The 22604-nt window shown below is 26.2% G+C and overlaps 1 protein-coding gene across 3 annotated transcripts in view; it reads right to left on the reverse strand.

Annotated features, from left to right (window-relative positions):
* LOC142327116 (uncharacterized) overlaps positions 1-22604 on the reverse strand; it is a 462885-nt gene that overhangs the window by 361087 nt on the left and 79194 nt on the right. The window lies entirely within an intron of this gene.

The raw sequence follows: 22604 nt of genomic DNA on the forward strand, positions 1-22604 counted from the left end.
ATAGTCAGACTGTGTGGTTAACCAAGTAAAAGAAGGTATTATTTAGAGAGGAGAATATCACTTTCATTTCAAAGGGCTTGACATACTGATATATATATTTAAGTCAGTGAAGGAAAATTACTTCATTGTTTACTTTTCTTAAAGAATGGAATGGAATTTTTGTTTTTCTGAGATAGTCATTCAACATTCACAGTGGCACAGTCTTTCAAGTTACAAGTGGCACTTAATAAACAAAATTAACTACAATAAGAGAAAAAACTGTGAGTGAAAATTAACTATAGTATTTATAAAATTATATATTCATACATGTAAATTTTAAGTGGGAATTTCCATAAATTAAAGATACATCAGCATAGAAATAAATAATATAACAGTAAACATTATCTCTAATAGCTGTGAGGTATTAATAATGTTTATGTATGTATTAATATGCTGGAATATCTATTACTGATTCAGTTACCTGAGACAACAGAAGTCTCTGTACCCCTTACTTCAATTAATATGTTTCTTATTTTTTAAAAGTCACATGGTATTTGGTTCCTAGGAAATAATTTATTTACAGTTAATGCATGACCACGTTCAAAAATATTTTGATATTAAGCTATTTTGATCAACCTTTGCAAATGCATTATCAAGTACAATGACAGTTGGTTGCTTTATTAGCATGATTTCCAAATACAAAGTCTGAATGATATTTTCTAATGAATGTCAAATCAATTTATTGTAGTTCATGAGTTTTCTGAGTTAGGAGAATCATCATTTTGTGAACGAGTCGGGAAGGAATCAACGATATTTCATGGTAAGGCCAGAATGACAATGTAATGTTTGTTTGGTTTTCTTTTTTGAAGAGTATGTAACTGTTAATTCTTATTTCCAAATCTTGAAAAGATGGTATCATGGATGCATCTGGATACAAGACAAGGCTCCAGCTCATTTTTCTGTTTGGATTCATGATTTCCTGAATAAACAATCTCCAGGCTGCTGAATTAGCCATGGTTCACAAGCTTTACTATTGCAATGCCCCATTGCAATGACTTACACAAAGACCTAACCTTACCACACTCGCTACTCATAGCAGGGAATAAAAAAGGCCTATATCTCGATGTCAATATGCAATAAATGGAGCACTAAGTAATAAGTGTGGAGGAAATTCTTTCAAACATGACAGCAGAGATTCTTTACAAATGTTAAGAAGGCCATAGAGATAGATATCCTGAAGCATTCAACATGATGTGTGTGCGCGCAAGCAATTCACTAGATTAGTAATTTCTAAAGTACAGATGTACATAAATACTCAAAAACTGCACTAATAGGTACAATAAATAGCAGTCAGGAAAGAAAACCAAGAGAAACTGATAGTTTTAAAATTTAACGATTTTTGTTGATCATTCAATCAACCTTCCATGTGGAATGACAAGCAGAACCTGCCACTTGCCCTAACTCATAATTTTTAATTATCAAAATAAAAACCAAGTTGAAACTGTCAAACCATCTGAATAGAGGACAATTATAAAAATTAATATATACCATAATACATAATAGTAAACTATTCCATATAAGAAAGCATGACAAAGTTATTACCTTCAAAAGTGAAAAAACTACATTAAAATAATTGATAAAACTTTATAATTATTAAGTATTAAATGATGTGATCTTTTTTATATTAGATGATACTGGAATCTTTTCTTTAGACTTTAGAATTAATCAGTAGCACCTTCTTCAGTCGAATTACAAGTAGCTACCAGTACATCTACTGGTAGGTAAGGGAAGAAGGTGCTGCGCTGTCCTTCAATGATCACTACTGTAGCTATCAATAACCCTGGTGAAAAGGTTCTGCAAAATTAATTCTAAAAGGTCCAAGTCCAAGGAAGAACACATTCCAGAATTTTGAAAGCGAGTCATTTCATATTTATACATTTTAAAGAACTAAACATATTTAAAATTGTTTTTCACTTTCATCATATGTGTAACAATATTTTCCACTAGAAAAAATTTGAACAAAGAAGGTACCCATGTAATAAACAAGTACCTCAGACAACAAACATGTAAATTGTAATCTAATAAAATATTAAACATAAAAAAGTGTGCTAAGTATCATATTTCTATCAAGAGCCAATTAAAGATTACAAAAGAAAATGTGGTTTATTTATAAACAAAATATAATTTTTACAAATCAACATAAATACATACAAAAGGATGTGGTATAATTTGCATTACAAAAATACTAATGTATAGAAAAAACAAAGTTTATTACAAAAGTATATAAATACACAATATAAAAAAACCATTATTTTAGAATAAATAATTTAGGTCGAAATATAAAATACATAACATCAACTGATGTACCACACTAACAAAACTTTAAAAATCAGATATTTGTTGTTTTAAAACATCAAAATGTTTTGAATAGACATGTGATTTCAATGATCCTTTTTGATGACAACGTTTATCACAAAAAGGGCATTTAAATTGAGGTTCCTTTCCACACTCTAGTCGCTGATGACGAGATAAACCAGTTTTATATTTATAACATTTTCCACAATTTTCACATTCAAATGCACCACTAGAATTTGATCCATCTCTCATTTGCGTCATTAACGTACCTTTATTAAACATATAAAACTGTCGGCCATCTTCATTTACTGCAAAATTATTATAAACAATTAGTAAAACATAAAAAGTTACCTTTTTTTTATTTTGTAAAACTAAAGGAAAACTACTATAAAAACTACACAACTTTAATTTAATACAGTTACTACTGAGATTAAAACATACAACATAACCTAATGATACTTCATCATATTTTTAACAAATAAAATAACTCTTTTGACAATTCCACCTTAAACACAACAACAATAATTAAATCAATTTCATAAACACAAGCCACCTTTTTGAAGTATTCAAGAGCTTCCTTGAGGTCTACTTTAAAGTACATAACTGAAGGATGTTTTAACATTTAAGTTTTTATTAATTTCATTTAATTTGATGTATTATAACATTACACCGTAATTTCCCACTAAATTGCCAATGTCTATAAATAGAAATCATCTTTAATAATCTTAATACTAGACTGTAAAATTTTAATTATTATAAATCATGATAGCATTATTGATGGAAGCCTCAAAATGTCAAACATCAAACCATTTACAAGATTAGTCTAGTTTTCTGTTTCATTAATGAAAGAAAAAACTGCAAAAAATCTAAATAAGCTTTACAATTGCAAAAGCAGTTACTTGCTATAAAGGAAGATAAAAAATGACAAGAGTTTTATTATGAATAATAACAAACTTTGTATTACAAAAAGTAAGGAAAGGAAAACTCTTCTTACACATCCACAATCCATTTTCAGACAAACCTCACTAGTGATCCTGAACTAATAATACAAAAAGATATATAAACAAAAAGATATATATATATAGTCAACTTTCTGAATCTACCTAGAAAATGATAAAAAACCAGTAAGTGCATTTTTGTTTCACTAACTCTTTCTTCAATTAATCAAAGAAATAATACCAGGACACGGTCACACCTATTATTAACTTAAATATAATAACTATTTCAAGTAATTAAAAATACTACCTGAACAGAAAGAGTTATTAATGATCTACAAAATAGTGAATCTGTAGTGTCAATGCTCTTTACAAAATATATGTTAAGTTATGTATAAAAAGGTAACTGCCAATTAACTGAAATTCTAGGTGTATAAATCAACTCGTTAAAAGTCTTTGGTCACACAATTTAAATTTTAATAGACACAAATTTAGTTTTAGTTAACTAATATAAATACTTGCCTTGACAAAATAATGAATACTGCTAGATCATGATCATATTTATAAAGTGCAGAAGTTAAATCGTTTAATGAAAATTTTCACACCAGGCATAACTGAAAGTAGGAGCTTAACTGACCATACCGGTAATTTAAAAAGCCAGATCTACATAAAGAGGAAGATATGTCACATAATTATAAATGTTAACATCCATACATTCTACTACATTTATATTTAAAGCAACAGGAAAAATATTATGTCAATAAAAAGTTCCATGTCTCTTCTAATTTAATTTATCAGCAATATAAAAATGAAAACTGACAAAAAAGAAATTATCACTCTTATAAAATTTAAATACACAAAGATTTTATTTTTTTAATTCCAGGATATATAAAAGAAAATTAACAATTGTTTTTAAAAGTGATACAATTTTCATAAAAGTGATACCAGCAAAATCAAATGACTGCACTATTTTAAATAAGTCGGTATTAGATGTTCGTTTACAAGTGAGTATAATTTTTAAAATTCCTTTCTGATAACAGTTAACATGATATGAACACTTATAGACTGAGCTTTATTACACTCAGATCGCTTTGACAAGATAAACCTCTAAAGTAATTAACACCTTACCACAATTTTCACATTTTAATGGATAAAGATTTAATGTACGTACATATATGGTAAACAAAACAAAACAAACATTTCTAATCTTATAATAAACAACACTTCAAATAGCCTGCTCACTTAAATTTATTGTACTATTACAACAAAGGAACATATCAGTAAGAAGTGCAGAGTTAATCAATCAACATTAGACATATGCCTACATTAACATTATTTTTAGTGAATTTTTTCAAACAAAAATATATTATATTTATTGGCTTTTTTGTACAACTTTATTTTTCTGATTCCAATTCCGAGATCCATATTGCCCTAAATAACTAGAATAATAAAACTGACAAAATCTTTTGATATTAAAATAACTTTTGGCATTATTCTTTTCACTCAAATTTGTACATCAACAATACTTCTGATTTTAAAATAGCTATCATGTTTAAAATAAAGTTCTGGATAAAAAACTAAAAAAAAATTACAGATTTAAAGGAAAATTAACTGCTTTCAAGTTAGCAAACAAAATAATAATATTAAAACAAGTATAATACCAAAAATAAAACAAAAAGACTCATGAATAAAATAACCTTAAAAAAAATATAATTTTTTTTTATTTATATATATATAAATATATATAAAATCTGCCCTAAAAAGTAAACAATATATATATATATTATTTTCCAACTCTTTAAATTCTGATTATCTGATGTAGATGCTAAATTAAAAACAAACCAACTCTAGCAACTTAATTTGGGCCAAAATAAAAAATCAATATTTATAATGATTTAGGGTAGGTTTTTTAGGTCTGTTTTAATAGCATTTTTTTAAAATGTATTTTATACTTATTTGCAAGCACACACATTTATTTTAAATACAGTCACTTATCTTTAAAGCATTATTAGCTCTAGAAAAAACCATCACCTGTATGAAAAAAGCTGTTCAAGACATGAAACCTGCAGTTTTATTAAAACAAGAAAAGAAATGAAAAAAAAACAAAAACTTCTTCCAAGTTTAAAATTAAGGCTCTCTGGAATGTAAGGTTATTATTTTTTGATATTGGGCTGTGTCATGTAAAATATCTTTAAACTGTCTCAAGCAAGCCAGTTTAAAACTATTTTGAAAAGATTTGATTTACATTTTTTACAATATCATTGTGGAATCTCCCTCACTCATTATATCCCATAATATGTACAGTAGAGCTCCTAATACGCACACACACGCGCGCGCACGCATTAGCGAATTTTGTTTTCTAAACCTACTGAAATATATAAAACATTCATAAATCTTTTTCAAGGATGATAAAAGTCGGGTACACTTTGGTAATTCCAATTCAAATTATTTGTTCTAATTAAATTGATGAATCACGATATAACAAAACTACAAAACCGTAACTGGGCTTACAGCCTGTTATAAGAAAGTTCAATTTAAAAATGAAAAAATATGTAAAAAAATTGTTATCACTGTGATTAACACTCGACCATCCATTTTTTTATTTCTAAACACGAGCACATGAAGTTTGATTCCAATAAAATAATTTGTCAAAGGAGGAGCACTTCAACTGAAGTTCTTTGCCACATTTAACTACCTGTTGACAAGGTAGTTACATAATTTTACTTTTCATAATATTACAACATATACAACCATCCCAATTAAATAAAGCATCTTATAACATTTTATTCATTTGAAAAATTTCAAACCTCCTTCATTTACTGATGAAAAATCACAATTAAATATTAAAACAGAGAAAACTACTGACACTAAATGAACCACAGACATTTCAATAAATGAAAAATAAATAAATGCCTTAATTCAGATCATAAAAAATAATACATTATATGTACACTATAATTATACATTATAAACGTGGTAGAGCTATTCTGTGGATAAAAAAGGATATTGCTTCAGCAGTAGCATGGAAACATACTGATCAAAGCAACTAATAAATTACAAATAGAGAAGTGTTTATATTCTAAACTAACGCATAAAAATAATTATGTTATAAAATAATACATACATAAAATAAATGAAACTGTGTGAAAGCATTATGTAAATAAAATTATTCTTTTATAACACCAATTTTCAAGGTGTTATTTTTGAAAAGTATATTTTTAAAAAGTCAGACTTATCTAATTAGTAGCTATTATTAAAGATTCATCAAAAAATGTAATATTATTTCTGTAAAATAGAATTTTTAAGAATTGTGCAATAAAAATTGAAGATATTTTGCTGGATAACACAAAAAATAGTGATGTTGCCCAATTTAATGCAATGGAATATTATTTTTTGAAAATAAATTACTTTAAATTATTTTTCGAAAATAATTTTTTTAGCAAAGGTAGCATAAATATAATATGCTACATAGTATCACAATATTTAATTCACTAAAAATTGGATGACATGAATTATTTATCAGAACCAAAGATTTGTCAGCTTTTTTTTTTTACTCTGATAACTCTTTCTGATTTTTTCAAGTGACCTCAAGGTATAACTTATTTTAAATGGGAGTTTATCTATGCAAAATAAATATCTAATAATGAAGCTGTGCTTAGCAATTAATTTATTAAGAGTCTTAAAAGTAAGAAAAATATAATTTGTATCTGTAAATGAAATTAATTTAGTCATCCAATAAAAATTTACTAACATTATGCCCAAAACGTTTACACTTCAGAAATAACAGCATTACAGTTAACAGGAATGTTATTTACGTTATTATTAAAATTTATCTACCAAAGCAAATTGCAATAGTTTCATCCGTGTTTAATTTAAACATTTTGTAATTAACTTGGTACATAGGTACCATTTGTAAAGAAGATAATATGAATAGCATAATATTTTGAACAGTCATTTACAAATATTCAGAAAAGGAGCCATATACACTTTGTGAACTTAATATTCACATCCGATACACTGAAGAAAGTTTCTATATTTTCTAGGTAGAAAGATAGTAGAAACTTTCAAAAATCTAAATAATGCTACTTTAAAAAAATCAGTAAATACCAATAAAAGTGCAGGTTTTTTAGCATTTTACTATAACACAAAAAATATATACTATATAAAAATTTCTAATATACAAAATTAATACCAGAAAAAAGTTGTAAGGGAAGTAAAAAATACAGCACTATAATAATGATGCACAACAACCATTTTATTTCAACTAAATGGTGGAGCAACCTTTCACAGTGGAATTCAACACTGGAATCTACTACGTAGTAATAGCTTTTTAATATTTTCTTTTATAAATACATATGAAAAATGGTGCCCTTAACCCTACCCCCTAAAAATAATATATACTGCAGCATTAGACAGGCAAACAACTACTTATTTCTTACTCAAATAACCACAATCCAAAATAGATTTCATAGGTCTCAAATTTTCAGATATGTGCATTGTTTAATGTAATGACCATTTTAGTAAACTAGGAAATGTTTGGAGGCAAGACATTACCAGCCTCAGCCCTAGATTGGGCTTTTTTGTTAGGTCACTCAATTGAGAAAAAAATCCCTATTTAGATTTTTAAGGAAAGTCCCACATAGAACAAAAATACCAATATCAATATCTCTAAAGGTACACAGATCCAGTAAGAATTTTGTCAAAAAACACCACTGATGAAGAAAGAGGTATATAAAAAAAGAATGATGATTTATGAGTAAAAGCATTAATCCCTAAGAGAAATGACCCCAACCAAAAACGATTATTGGGGCCCATCCAAGTTAGTGGCCCCAACAATCTTTTACAGTAAGATAATTTTACATAGTACAATAAGTGCGTGATACTGATCAATCATTTTGCATTCACTAGGGCTTAAATATAAATGTATGCTACCCAACAAATTAATTTTTCTCCAGATACTTGAGCCTCTTTAAACCAGGCTCAGACTTCCTTAAGGAGAATCATCTATAACATCATGTGGCATATCGAAGTATCTAACTGTCATACAGTAAATGTGATTTATCACTGGCATAATATAAATAGCCTACTACTTTTTGGAAATCAAGATATATATGCTTGAAGCAAAGTATTATACTGTTTTTAACTCTGTATTCTTATATGTTTAGATTCTTATTTTAAATCAATTTAACTTTTTACACACAAAAACATAAACCAACTATTTAGTATTATTTTTAAGTTATCAAGCTTAGTGAACAATTTTTATCATCATATTAGGGTTATAAAAACAAATATAACTTGAAACAATACTTCTTAATTCTGTATTATCAATTTCTGTTCTGATATTTTACTACAGAACCTATTTAATAAAAGTAAATTGTTTACTTGTGTATAATATGAATGGGTAATTTTCACTGATTTAACCAAATACAATTATGAGAAATGTTTTTATTTTCATGAAAAATAAGAAAAGAACATAGGGTAGAAAACAATACCACACACAATTAAAAGAAATAACCAATACTGTATTAAATATAAATAATCAAGTTTAAATATCCAGAATCATGACAGATATTTAAACAATACAATATTTTCCCCACTTTCTAACATATATGTATATAATTATCAAAAAGCAATACTCTTGATACCCTGTAACGTAGAATGTATCTAAACAACAAGTAACATCAATTATTAAATAAAAAATCTAGAACTGAATCTATACCATGCAGTAAAAATTAGGTTTCATCCGTGCAAAACAAGCGAAGCATATTCCTCAACAGTAAACCCATTAGAACAGAAACCAAATGAAAGTATCTAATAATAATATTTAAAGTCTTGTGATCGCTACACTATTTTCATTGAGATATAAATGGAAACAAAAAATAGAAGAACTTCATTAAGCAAATGGATGTAAACATTATTGCATTTAAAATCATTGTATCAGTCAATAAATTTCATAAATAGTTATAATAAATAAATAATAAAAATATCACAATTATTGAAATGCTTTTTTTATCGAGTTCATTAATTTTTTTTCTTAATAAACGTCTTAATATAAAAAAACTTAACAATTCTTTTCTAAATATATAAAAATGCATTAACAGTTTAAAATGAAATAAGAAATTTTGTTTTTCAATAGTAAAAAAATAAATTATAATTTCACTAGCATTTTTTTACAAATGTACACTATAATGTCTAGTAACAATATGAGATTTCAATGATCCTTTTTGATGACAACGTTTGTCACAATACGGGCACTGAAACTGCGGCTCCTTGCCACACTCACGTCGTTGATGATGAACTAAACCCCTTTTGTATTTATATCTCTTTCCACAATCTTCGCATCTGAATGTACCAGTATTTGACCGATCCCTCATCGGTCTCACCATCGAATAAACTTCATCCACTGCATAAAACGGTAGGCCAAGATGATTTACTGCAAAATTATTACTATTGGTTAGTAAATTACCTAAAAAATATTCTTTATTCTTAAAATTAGTTGTGCACTGCTGTTTCCTTTTCACACATGGTAGATATTGCTACTTCATGACGTCATTCTTTGTAGAAAATAAATTACATCTACTACATGAAACAAGAAGAAACAAAATACAAAAAAAGAGAGTTCGATGGAATATCTGAATCACCACCATTATGCTGAATAATAATTTGTTATGTACAACATGATTGTCGATTTTGTCACGATCATATTCTAAATAGATTCCTTATTTTAATTTATAGTTATCATTTTATACAATTTTATGATACAATTATGGGAAAATACAGAATCAGAATAGGTGTAGTTCAAGAAAAAATAAAATCTTATTATCAGATAACAGACGAGTCAATGAAGAAGTATTTAACACAAACAGGAAGAAGGAAATTTGTGGCAGAATCTTGAAAAAGATGAATTACGTTCATGGGACATACAACCAAATTGATTTATTTTTGTAATATTCTGAGGTTAAAAGATTAGAAAATAATATGAAGGAGTGGAAAATAACACAAAACCAGGCAAACTGAATGCAGCTGATGACTCAAAAAAACAAATTTCTCAAATATAAAAAGTAAATAAAATCAAAGCCATAAAATTAGAAACATGTAATATCTAAAAAAATTTATTTTTACTCTCATCATCAAATAATAAGAAGAAAACGGACACGCATAACATTAACTGAATTTTTTTCATTATGAATAAACAAATATGATGAACAAGTTTCAAATAAACCAGAGGAAAACCTATTTGTGCCACTTTCTCAACTCTATTAACTAATTAACTAGATGGATTACATACAAATACATAATACTAGAGAAAAAATTGTCATTGAGAAGAAATTGATGTTAGAAAACATAAAAATAATAACTGATTATGTAAGATGTACATTACATCTACGTAAATAGAAAGATTAAAAAATTAGAGCCGAATAAAAAGGAATGGAAAATGCATTGACCTAGTAATGTAATAGATGTGTTAAAAATAATAAAACTTTTAACAAAAACACATTAAAAACTAAATGATTATAATTCTTTTTCAACTCTTCTTTAAATTTTGATTACAAATTAGTGAAAAATTAAAAACAATTATCAAGAACTTAAAAACCCAGAATATTCTATGCTGACTTCCAAAAGTCAAAATTTAAAGCACTGAAAAAGAAGACTTAATCTTTGGAGATACTTTTTTAATAACTTCTATTATTTTTAAAAAGTTCTATTTTATTTTACATTTTTATTTAAAATATGAATCCAACTACCACTATTGATTTAGAAAAAACAGTTTACAAGAAATATAGCCTAGAAACCTGAATGCTGATGTAATAAAAAAATAAATGCAGAGAAACAACATAAAGAGATTGCTATTACCAGGAACAACCAAGGGTTCCTGGTGTGCTGGAATATGTATAGAATTTTTTGATTACGTCATTAAAAATAAGTAAAGGAACGCAAAAAAACTATGCATAGAGACGCTACTCGACATGAACTAGCCTATCTGGAATGTGGGAACATACATATAAAGGGGAAATTAATACTTTTTCACTCTTAAGTTTACCTAATAATTTTCTGGTATCTCTAAGTGAAAATAATTAAAATAACAGAATGATACCCAAGCACAATATCATTACTATGTTCCCTAGTGATCACTGCTAATCAATACTAAGCAACAAAAAAAAACTTCAGATTGTCATTATATTTTATCTACATGACAATCTGAAGTTTTACAATCAAGTGAAGTTTACAATCAAATGTAAACCAAAAGAGGTTTTGTTATTGACAATGAAATGGTGTTTTGATTAGTAAGACGATAGTCAACATTAGCCAATTTGGTGATGAGTAAAGACTGAAAATTTATATACATACTATATATATATATATATATATATATATATATATATATATATATATATATATATATAAACTTCGCATCTGCTTTAGATATCATAAAACAGGTATAATAACAAATTATATACCTGAAACCACAAACAGTAAATTACCATTAATACGTAACAGTAAAACACTAGCAAATGTATTTTTTATTAAGAAGTAATTCTGAAATACACCTGCACAAAATATATGTTTATTTTTAATCAAGCCTGGTAAGTAAGAATCTTGCACAATAACTGGTTGTAAAATATAATCATAAAATGCTTAACTCTGAAATATAACTTAGTAAAGTAAATTTCTTAAAATATTCTATTTGCTGTTTTCTAAATTGTGACTGAGAGCAGTTCATTTATTTATTCAACTCAGAACATTGACAGTGCAGTTGATTGCATCATGGGCAGTACAATCGATTAGCTACGGACATATAAAGCTGAATTTTTAATTTATGTGACAATGTACATTTTCTATAAAGGTTTAATTCTTCATACATCAAGCCACACTATATTGTTAATTACAGCTAACATCAAACAATAAACAGGAAATGCAGAAGGATTATATAGATCCCAGGAAAGTGAAATATCATTTGTTTTAATTATATAAGACTTTAGCAGATCCACTTTTTAAAATGAAAAGATTACTAAATACAGTAAAATTTGAATCAGATCACTTAATAAGAACCAATATATTGAGAATTAAAGAGTAGGAAGGCAACAAAGGATTTTGTTAAGATTCTTTTCCTGTTTTTTTCCTTACTTAACATTAGATATGGACTATGGAAGAAGAATAAAGTAAAAGTTAATAAGAGCCTATTACAGCAAAATATGAAATCAATACACAGAAAATTTAAATAGATGATTATCTTAAATCAAACCAATATTCTTCTGAAAAAATCAATTAAGTTGTCGACTGAAATTGAAAATTAGCTAAATATTTATTATTAAGAAAATAATCTAAAAACACAAAGAAACAATTTTATTTAACATGAAATTTAACCTAAAATATTTACAGTACAATATATATTTAACATTTAACATAAAACACCAATCCTAAGATTAAAAAAAATATAATCAACATCTAACAAAATATATTCAATAATACAATATATTACAATATTAATATCAAAAGATACAAATATATGTGAAATACAATCCACTCATATAAACAAATAAAAGAAACACCAAAATTACAAATTTCTCTTTTTCATCCAGTGCAATCAAAATATATTTCTTCACAAGAAAGTGAACAGATTAACTTTTTTTGTAATCTATTACCTATTGTATAACCAAAATTCCACACAAAATTTAATGCCTGTTGTCAACAAAATAGTGTTACTGCACAGATTTCTATTTTTTATTTTTTTTAACATCACTTATATGAAAGATTCTGAAAGTCTGATCAACCAAATTTCAAGGGTCACCAGTCACCATACTAAACAAATTCTTTCAACAAATTATTTGTATTTCTGGTGAACAAAAAATCATTCTGGTGATAGTTAATGTAAAGATCACTTACAGATAATTATATATATATATATATATATGCATAATTAGCAAAGTTTATGAGTACATGAAAGATATTAATTAATGACTAGAAGTCACTGTTGAGAAAACAATAGACAAAATTTTTCAATGTTTTAAACAAAAATGAGATTGATGAGAAGTTACTTCTAATAAAGAAATGAATAACAATTTAAGAATAATACAATCTTCTAAGGAATCATGCCACATGAAAAAGAGTAATACACTAGAACAAAGAAAGTTTTCAATTGCACTGCATAAATCATGAACAAAAATTGTTAAAATTAAAAAGTACTTTGTACTTTATAAAATACATAGTAATGATTTTAAAAAACTAAATAAAAAAAGTTTTAAAAGAAACTAAAATATTAATATATTTAAAAACACCAATATTCTATGAAAATTTTATGTTTAATGATCTCCACTACAACTTTTTAACATATAAGTATAATAAAATCCCATTAATCTGACTTCCAAAAACTAACGTGACATTTCAAAATATTTAAGCTGAAATATGTAAAATTAAATTATTATTGTTTCTGCATCACGCCTTGCCTTTATGGCTAAGAAAACTGGAATGGTATTTTCAATTTATATAATCTAAGTTACAGATTGGCAAACCATCTATCAGTAACAAATTTATTAACTTATTAATAAAAAAATGTCTGAACAGATTTGAATAAAATTTTCATTACAAACAGTTAGTCAAATTTAACTATATTGTTTTAGACTTATCAAATATTTTAATGTATAACTTGTTGTTACTGTAACTTTTACAAACAATTTAAATAAATAATCAGTATTAGCTTTAATTACTATAATCTGAACTTAATATATAACAAATTATATATATAGATCTATTTTGACAAATTCAGAAAAAATGTTAAAAACAGTTAAATAAAAAAGCAACCAAAACATGTGATAACCAATCCCTGTAATGTCATTCATCAGTAAGTAGCTTTATATGTTTATGAGATATTCAGAGTTACACAAATTACCTTTAAACAATAAAATATTATTTTAAACATAGTATTTCATGTACAGAATATTTATTTTATTTTTATTATTTAAAAGTTACTATTAATACTGATGCCGAGTAATCAACCAACTCAGTTCAGGTGAATCCAGGCTATTCGCCATCCAGGTATTGAGATCTAATTTGGGTTCTCCATGAAAAAATTAGGGGGGGAGGTCTTTTGAGAAATTTCGATTGAAAAATCAGGGACAGAAACCTCTACAGGGGTTGCTGTTTTGAAAAAAAAGTTTTTCTGAATTGGTAGATTACTCCATCGCATTGAAGTAACAAATTTTTCTTTACACAAAATTACAGTTTTCACAATGTTCTAATAAATTTTATCACAATAATTTTTCTGAACACCTTTTGGGAAGACCGCACTATTGCAGGCTACTTAAATTTTGATCAGAAAAATATTAATAGATTATGGGATTTTTAATTTTTGCAGTATTTTCAATAATAATGAATTTTGAAATAAAATCAAACAGCTGATACATAAAATGTCATTATTTCAAGAATTACTACCGTTTTCTACTGGAATGAACTTTTTAGGCAGCAGAAAGCAAATAAAAAAAAAAATTAATTTTATATATTCTTCAACAAATTCTAAAAATTAATAATTTCACACAATCCTTAGTAATGCAAATCTCAAAATATTCAAATGACTGTTAAAAAAATCTTAAGAAATTGTACATGCATTTTTATAAGAAGAATTGCTATTTTTCAAGTCAAATTTATAATAATTTTTTGTAATTAATAATGTGTTAGCAATATCCGTGAAATAAGAATCTTTATATATCATTGCATGTTACGCAATATAATTCAGATTAATGGAATTCTATAACAATTAATTCATACCTAATACAATTAAAAGGTAAAGTTTTCTCTTTTTAAATGTTTATAATGTCTAGCACAAACATGCGATTTTAAAGCTTGTTTTTGATAACACTGATAATTACAGTAAGGACATTTAAGCTGAGGTTCTTTTCCACACTCGACACGTCTATGGAATGATAGATTTCTTTTATATTTATAATTCTTCCCACAATCTTCACAAGTAAATAGCAAAGAACTATTAATCTGTTTCATTCGTGTTACATCGTTCAAAACATACAATGGAAGTTCATACTGATGTTCGACTGTAAAAGTCATATAAAGAATTAGTACATAAATTTTAGTCCTTTCCTTTTATTAAATATAAAAAATCTGTTGGCTTAAGTAAATAATTTAATGCAAAAATGATGGATTAGCTTTAATTAAGGGATCTTATCTTAATTACAAATCAAAATACATATACAAACACAAAACACCTTTTTTTATAAATTTATTGTCATGTAAATAGTAGAAATATTTTATTAATTTTCACAGAATCCTAACAAAAAAAATTTGTACTTTTAAAATAAAAATTAATCCTTTTTTAATACCACTTAAAAAAAATTAATAATAAAATTATAATGAAACATTAAAATTTTCTTGAGTTATTATATGAAAATGTTTAGTATAAACATGAGATTTTAAAGTCCCCTTTTGATGACAACGTTTATCACAAAAAGGACATTTAAACTGTGGTTCTTTGCCGCACTCAAGACGTTGATGAGATGACAAACTATATTTATGTTTGTAAGTCTTGCCACAATTTTCACATGGGTAAAAACCAATATTCTGTCGACCAGTCACTTTCTTCATTGGTAAAACTTCATTTAAGTAATGCTGTTCATCGACTGAAAAATATATATACATATTAAACATTAATAAAATATTAGAAAACATTACATAATTAATTTCTGGTGCAGATTACATAACATGAATAGATAAATTTTTCAAATAAACAAACACACGGTGTAATTTGAAAATGAATATAAAAATTAGTATTTCTTAAGTTAAAATATTCTTTTCTTTCTTTCTTTTTCCTGTTTAGCCTCCAGTAACTACCATTTAGATAATTCTTCAGAGGATGAATCAGGATGATATGTATGAGTGTAAATGAAGTGTAGTCTTGTACATTCTCAGTTCGACCATTCCTGAGATGTGTGGTTAATTGAAACCCAACCACCAAAGAACACTGGTATCCACGATCTAGCATTCAAATCCGTGTAAAAATAACTGGCTTTACTAGGACTTGAACGCTGTAACTCTCGACTTCCAAATCAGCTGATTTGGGAAGACGCGTTGCGTTAACCACTAGACCAACCCGGTGGGTTAAGTTAAAATATTCTGATTTACTGCAATGTAACCTTTTTAGTCAACAAAACAGATAAAAAAAAATATTCTAGTAATTTTCTAATTAACTAATAATATTCAATGATATTACAAGAGATAACTCATCTAATCAAGTGACATTTACAGCTGTTAATATCAACAGTACATAGTTTACCTGTATCAAACAAAATTTCTAATTGCAGTATTTACCTTCAGTGATCTAAGGAGGACTCAATTAGCAAGATAATCATCAGCATTTTAATATTTACTTACTCATTTTTTTTTCTTCTGGTCCTGTAATGAATCAATTAGTTTTTCAAAGCTAGAATTCACTACACTCCAAACTTCTCTAAACTTTGAACTACTAAGTTTTGTAAATACCAAAATTAAGCAACAATTACAGTATTAATTTTGAATATCATACAAAACAATAAACTACATTCTTCACAACCTGATGTTTTTAACAAAAATTAAATAATTGTGATTCTACAGTACAATAGAATGGATAGTAAGAAAATATGTTAAGAGGTGGAAGAGGTTACATTTAATAAATCTGGTTTCTTTGACTACATTGGTTAAATAATGCAGCTTCTGCTTGAATGGTATACTGATAACATCATGCTGACATCCAGTAAAGTGCTACAACATTCAACTATTAAATAGATTGAAACTACTTCACAGAACAATCTAGAAGTCTACAGATACCAAATAAAGCTTTCTTGATTTGAGTCCCATAAGTATCTGCATCCCTTTTTCAGATGAATGTACTTATAGCTTGTTACATTCATGGATTGCCAAGCCAACAGATATATTGTTTAATTGATATACAGCAGAATTGGTGACCAGATAATATATAATTAAAATGCAAAGAAGTAAAAATAAAAATTAAATAAAACTTGCTAATTTGTTTAGTTCTTGAATTCAGAAATATAAAGTTAAATATTAAAAAGATACTTAGCTTATATTTTTGTAATTTGAAGGATGATTGTTTTTAGTAAAAAATATATTGTTGGTTTTGCAGTTTTTTATTTGTAAAATAAAAACAAATGACACAAAGAAATGTCTTCATAATAATAACAAAATCACATCATGATAAAGCAATTACCAAACTCCAATATCATAAATCTTTCTACCAAAAATATATAAAACAGAACAAAAAAAAACCTGGTAACAAATTATTTACAGCTGCTTCTTTTTATTCAATATGTTTATTGATCTGGAAACAAAAGAAATATAAATATATGACAACTAAAAACGTATATTTAAACATTTGTACAACTGAATGGTGATAAATGGCTCAAATAGAATTTAACTACTATCAGATTATGTTAGTTAACTAAAATAAATTATTATTTATTTACTGTTATAACTGAAAAAATACAAATTTAAGATAAAAGTAACTTTATTAAATTGGACAAATTTTCCAATATACAATATTTTTATATACAACTTCTAACCCAGGCACGGAAATCAAGTAAAATGCCAAAAAACAAATACTCTCCATTAAAAAATTCTCAATATTACACACAAAGCCGAAACATATAATTTATTCAGATTTTATCATTTTATTAATTATGATTTTGAATCTTTTTTTTAAACACAAAACAGAAATAAATGAACTTATTGAATTTTTTTAATACAATTTCAGGTTTAAAAAAGGCACTTAACTTTGGTATAAAACATAAATTTAGTGATTTTTAATAACATCAAAATGTTTGAAAGTAATGTGAGATTTAATGCTTTTCTTGTGATGACAACGCTTATCACAATAAGGACATTTAAATTGTGGCTCTTTACCGCATTCTAAACGTAAATGTGCAGTTAAACTTCGTTTATGTTTATAACATCTTCCACAATTTTTGCAAGGAAACACAAAACTTTCCCCGTTGAATACTGAAACTCCATCACAGAATTCTGAAAAAATTTCTATACATTAAAAACAAAATTTACTCATATTATACTGCTAAGTTTTTTTTTACATACGAATCATGGACAATTAACAAATAATTGCACATAGAGAAAATTAAATCAATCTCTCTTTGCCATTATTTTGAAGGAAAATAGCCAAACTAACTAGATTGACTCTATTCTTTCTACATAAACGATCAAAAATACTAAAACTTTCAGCCTTCATGTTTGATTATAATATTTTTTTATTGTAATTTTACAATTGTTAGAATAAATTATAAAGAATATAATCCTTTATTGTAAATTAGCATTCTTTATAAACAAATATTTATGATAAAGATTGTAGTTTTATTGGACTTTATGGGAACTACACAGCTTAAATATTAGAGGATAATTAGACTAAAATCATTTATAAAAATTAATTATCAGAATAAAATCATTAAATTGGAATGAAATTTTTTTAAATTACAGGATCCTAGAATTTCAAAGAAGGATTCAGTTCAACATCAAAGTAAACCATGATGTTAAGGAGATTATGCTAAACATTTTTAAACATAAATTGATATATATACTCAACCCTACTAAGGGCATTTGTATGTGTGTCTATCTGTATGTACGTCCCCCTTAGCCGAGAACATGCTTACATGATCGAACATACTACCCGTCAAAAAGTTATGATTTTTCTTTTTCTTAAATGTTTAAAAACATAAATAACAAAGTAATAATTATAAAATAAATTAATAAATTTTACTAACATAATTCATTCATTCAATATCGTAGCAGATCTTAAAACACAACTATTTTCAATAAAAATAAATTGATACTGACAATACTACTATCAATTATCCATTTAAAATGATATTTTTTCGAAAGGTTAGCTTTGTATTGCGATAATTTGTTTCGTAAATTGAATATAATACATAAATAATAAATAAATTCATTTATTTTATACTTAAGCTTCCAGCTCTCGTGGTGAATGAAATTACATATGGATATTACGACAAACCCTTTTTTCGCATGCATGATGTCATCTTTTTATTTATTTGTTGTATTTTAACTTTTTTAACCAAAGCCCTTAACTGATCACACTAATAAATTTATCTTTTCTCTTTCCTTTTATATGAATTATTAAAAAATTCAATTTTCATGACTAGCCAGAGGAAGTCTAAAAACTTAGCATCTCTAAAAGTTTGATACCTACAATTAATGTATCGACTCATTTTTGCAAACCAAAACTACAAATGGCAAATAATGGTTTACCAAAGACAATTTTTTAAACTAAGTGAGATAAATTCATGTGAAAAAAGTTAGTAACATGCAATCACAGCAGTTTTGTAAATATTCAAACTATAAAAATGTAGATGCTGCTATAACTAATGCAAACAAAGCTTTAAGAAAGATTCCTGACAAATCTAACACCAATTCTTGCATGTGAACACTAATGCAAACATACTAAATACACGACCAGCTGTTTTTAACAAATTTAAAAAATTGTGCAAAAGGCATTAGTTTTACATGCAGGTTAAGGAAATTTAGAAATTGCAAAATTGGAATAAAAAAGTAATCGATATTATACACATCAAATAATATTATGATGAAATATCATTTAAAAAATAAGTAAAATTATAATTAAAAAATAATTATTTTCAAAATAGATGGAATTATTCTTCCAGGATACCTATTTGTGGTTATTATGCGATTCACGTCAGCGGTAATTTGAGCTGCATGCGTAGTAGTTCACAAAATTATCATATGTAAATAGAACTTCCCTTCCTTCATAGAAGGAATTATTTTACAAGTACTAATTTACAACTTTATAGGTGCATGCTCATACACATGACCAACCACTTACATTTCTGGTCACATCTCAAAAGCTGGCAGCAGTTGGTCAGGTGAATAAGGCCTACAGGATTTCTATACAGGTATAATTTAGTTATTAATAAAAATCACAAAGTAATAATGCTTTGTACATGATTCCCCTCCCCATAAACTAGGTATACTTCAGCATCAACAGCACACGGTTTCCATTTAATAAGAGAAGGTTCTAATTTCTTTATACAAAAAAAATTTTAATTCATATCTTGAAAATTAAAAATATTTATATGCTAAGAATTCTTCAACAGCTTAACTAATTACTTTATAACTTAACAATTAATGTTTCGATGAAATTAGGTTCTGCTTTTGTAATTATAACTGAGGAAATGCAAGTATTATGATGGAATTTGAGCAAATAAACCTTCGCAGCTTTTCCAGACTGGACAATTTTTTTTATTAATTTTAAAACTAACATCAATATAGTTTAAATTAATTAAAAACCTTTTTAAAAACCCATTACAACCTATAAAATGTGGTAAAAAAAAATAAAAAATTTTTATCTGTATATTTAAAATTACTCAGCTAGAAAATTAATAACAAACAAGAAGAACTGATGATTCAAAATAGATTAAACATATGAAAAAAAAAAAACTAACAATTGATGCAATATCACTCAAAAATAAATAAAAAAATGTTAATAATAATGTATAAATAAACAAAAAATAATAGTAAAATAAATAATAAATACAAAATATTATTCTTATGCAAGTGTTAAAACAAACGACTGGTTTTTTCGCAGTATAAAAAGAATTTGTTAAATCTACTTTCAGAAGAATTTTAATTTCACTGTTTAATGTGTGTCTAAGATCTGCAAAGAAAGAAAATCAATAAAACAGGTTGTGATTATGATTAATATTAATACACAATTCTATATATAATTCTACATGCAGACTGATTCAGGAGACATCTGTCACACTTCATAAGCATATAACTCCCAGTTACGAGTAGAATGAACTTACCTTATTATAAATGGAGAAACTAATTAAATAATAATTATCTATAATAATATAATTAATATAACTACATAATTACATAATAATCACCTAATAATAAAAACTAATTCAATGAAAACCTTTTTACAATATGTTTTCAGTTATCTACATAACCATTAGTGTGACTGTAACTGCTGTTTTTAGACAGGTGCTAGCTAGCAAACTGGTGGTGTATTTTCGAAAATACAAAGAATGTCATTGAAATACAAGCCATCGAAATTGTCTTGACAAAGATTTAAATTTTAAATTAAATTAGTTCATATAAAAAACGAGACCAGAAGGACCTTTTTAGTAATGATTTTTATTTAATTTTAGTTTAGAGTACTCAATTTTAATCCTCAAAAATAAAAACAATATTATTTCATTTATATGGACTTAATTTATGAATTAATAGGATTTTATTAAATCCATATAACATTTTTTTTTTTATTATTATTATATTAATGTCATAAATTGAACAGTAATAAAAAAATCCTACAAAAATTCATAAAACAAAAAGTTAGGCAAAAAAATTTATTCCTCTTTTTTTTATGTAAAATATGACATATTTTGCAAAATGTTACAGCTTGACAACAAATTCAGTAAAACATTTCCCATTTTTATACTAACCTTTTGTAACATTTTTGCCAAGTTATGCCAATAAATTATGACAGGAAACTTTTGAAATTACTCAATGAAATTAATTTAACTTCTCAAATTTTATTCAAAACTAGCACAAAATAATAAATTTCTGGTCTTCAATGAGTTATTCTTCTTTTGGATATCGTAACAACTCATCAAATGTTGCCAATATCATTCTGTTAAGTATAGCCTCAAATAGCTCAGTGATATCTTCCCATACCAATACCGCAGACTTTTTAATCAAGAAATTCTTTTTCTGGCCCCAGTAATCCTGTGTTTCTTATAAAATTAGTTATAGAAGATGGCATTCATAATCTCACATTAAATGGCCCAGATATTTCAATTTTTAAAATATATCACATTAAGAACAAAATGTAAAAGTTAAAAGACTGTTACTATAATGTACATTAAAAAAAGTATAAGGATAAACAAAAATATGATGTTGAATGCCTGACTGATGAGATAATAAATTATTTATGCTACATTTAAAATTTCCATATTGAGGTAAAAGTACACATGTTTTTGCTGGCACACAAACACACTTGTGCACATCTGTATAACCCCTGTTTCTGCTCTATCTCTTAGCCCTATCCTACTACAAATCTTGCTAAGGCAAGTTACATATTCTATCAGCAGAAGCACAGCTGAGGAATAAACTGCATATGAATTTTTCAAGATTTCTAAGGCAAACCATAATTTTTATATATATATACACATATATATACATATATATATATATATATATATATATATATACACATATATATACAGCAGATACCAATGCATAATTAACTAATTACACAGAGAACAGGAAAGACATTAAAGAAGCAATAAC

This window comes from Lycorma delicatula, chromosome 6, assembly GCF_047948215.1.
Source record: "Lycorma delicatula isolate Av1 chromosome 6, ASM4794821v1, whole genome shotgun sequence".
NCBI lineage: Eukaryota > Metazoa > Arthropoda > Insecta > Hemiptera > Fulgoridae > Lycorma > Lycorma delicatula.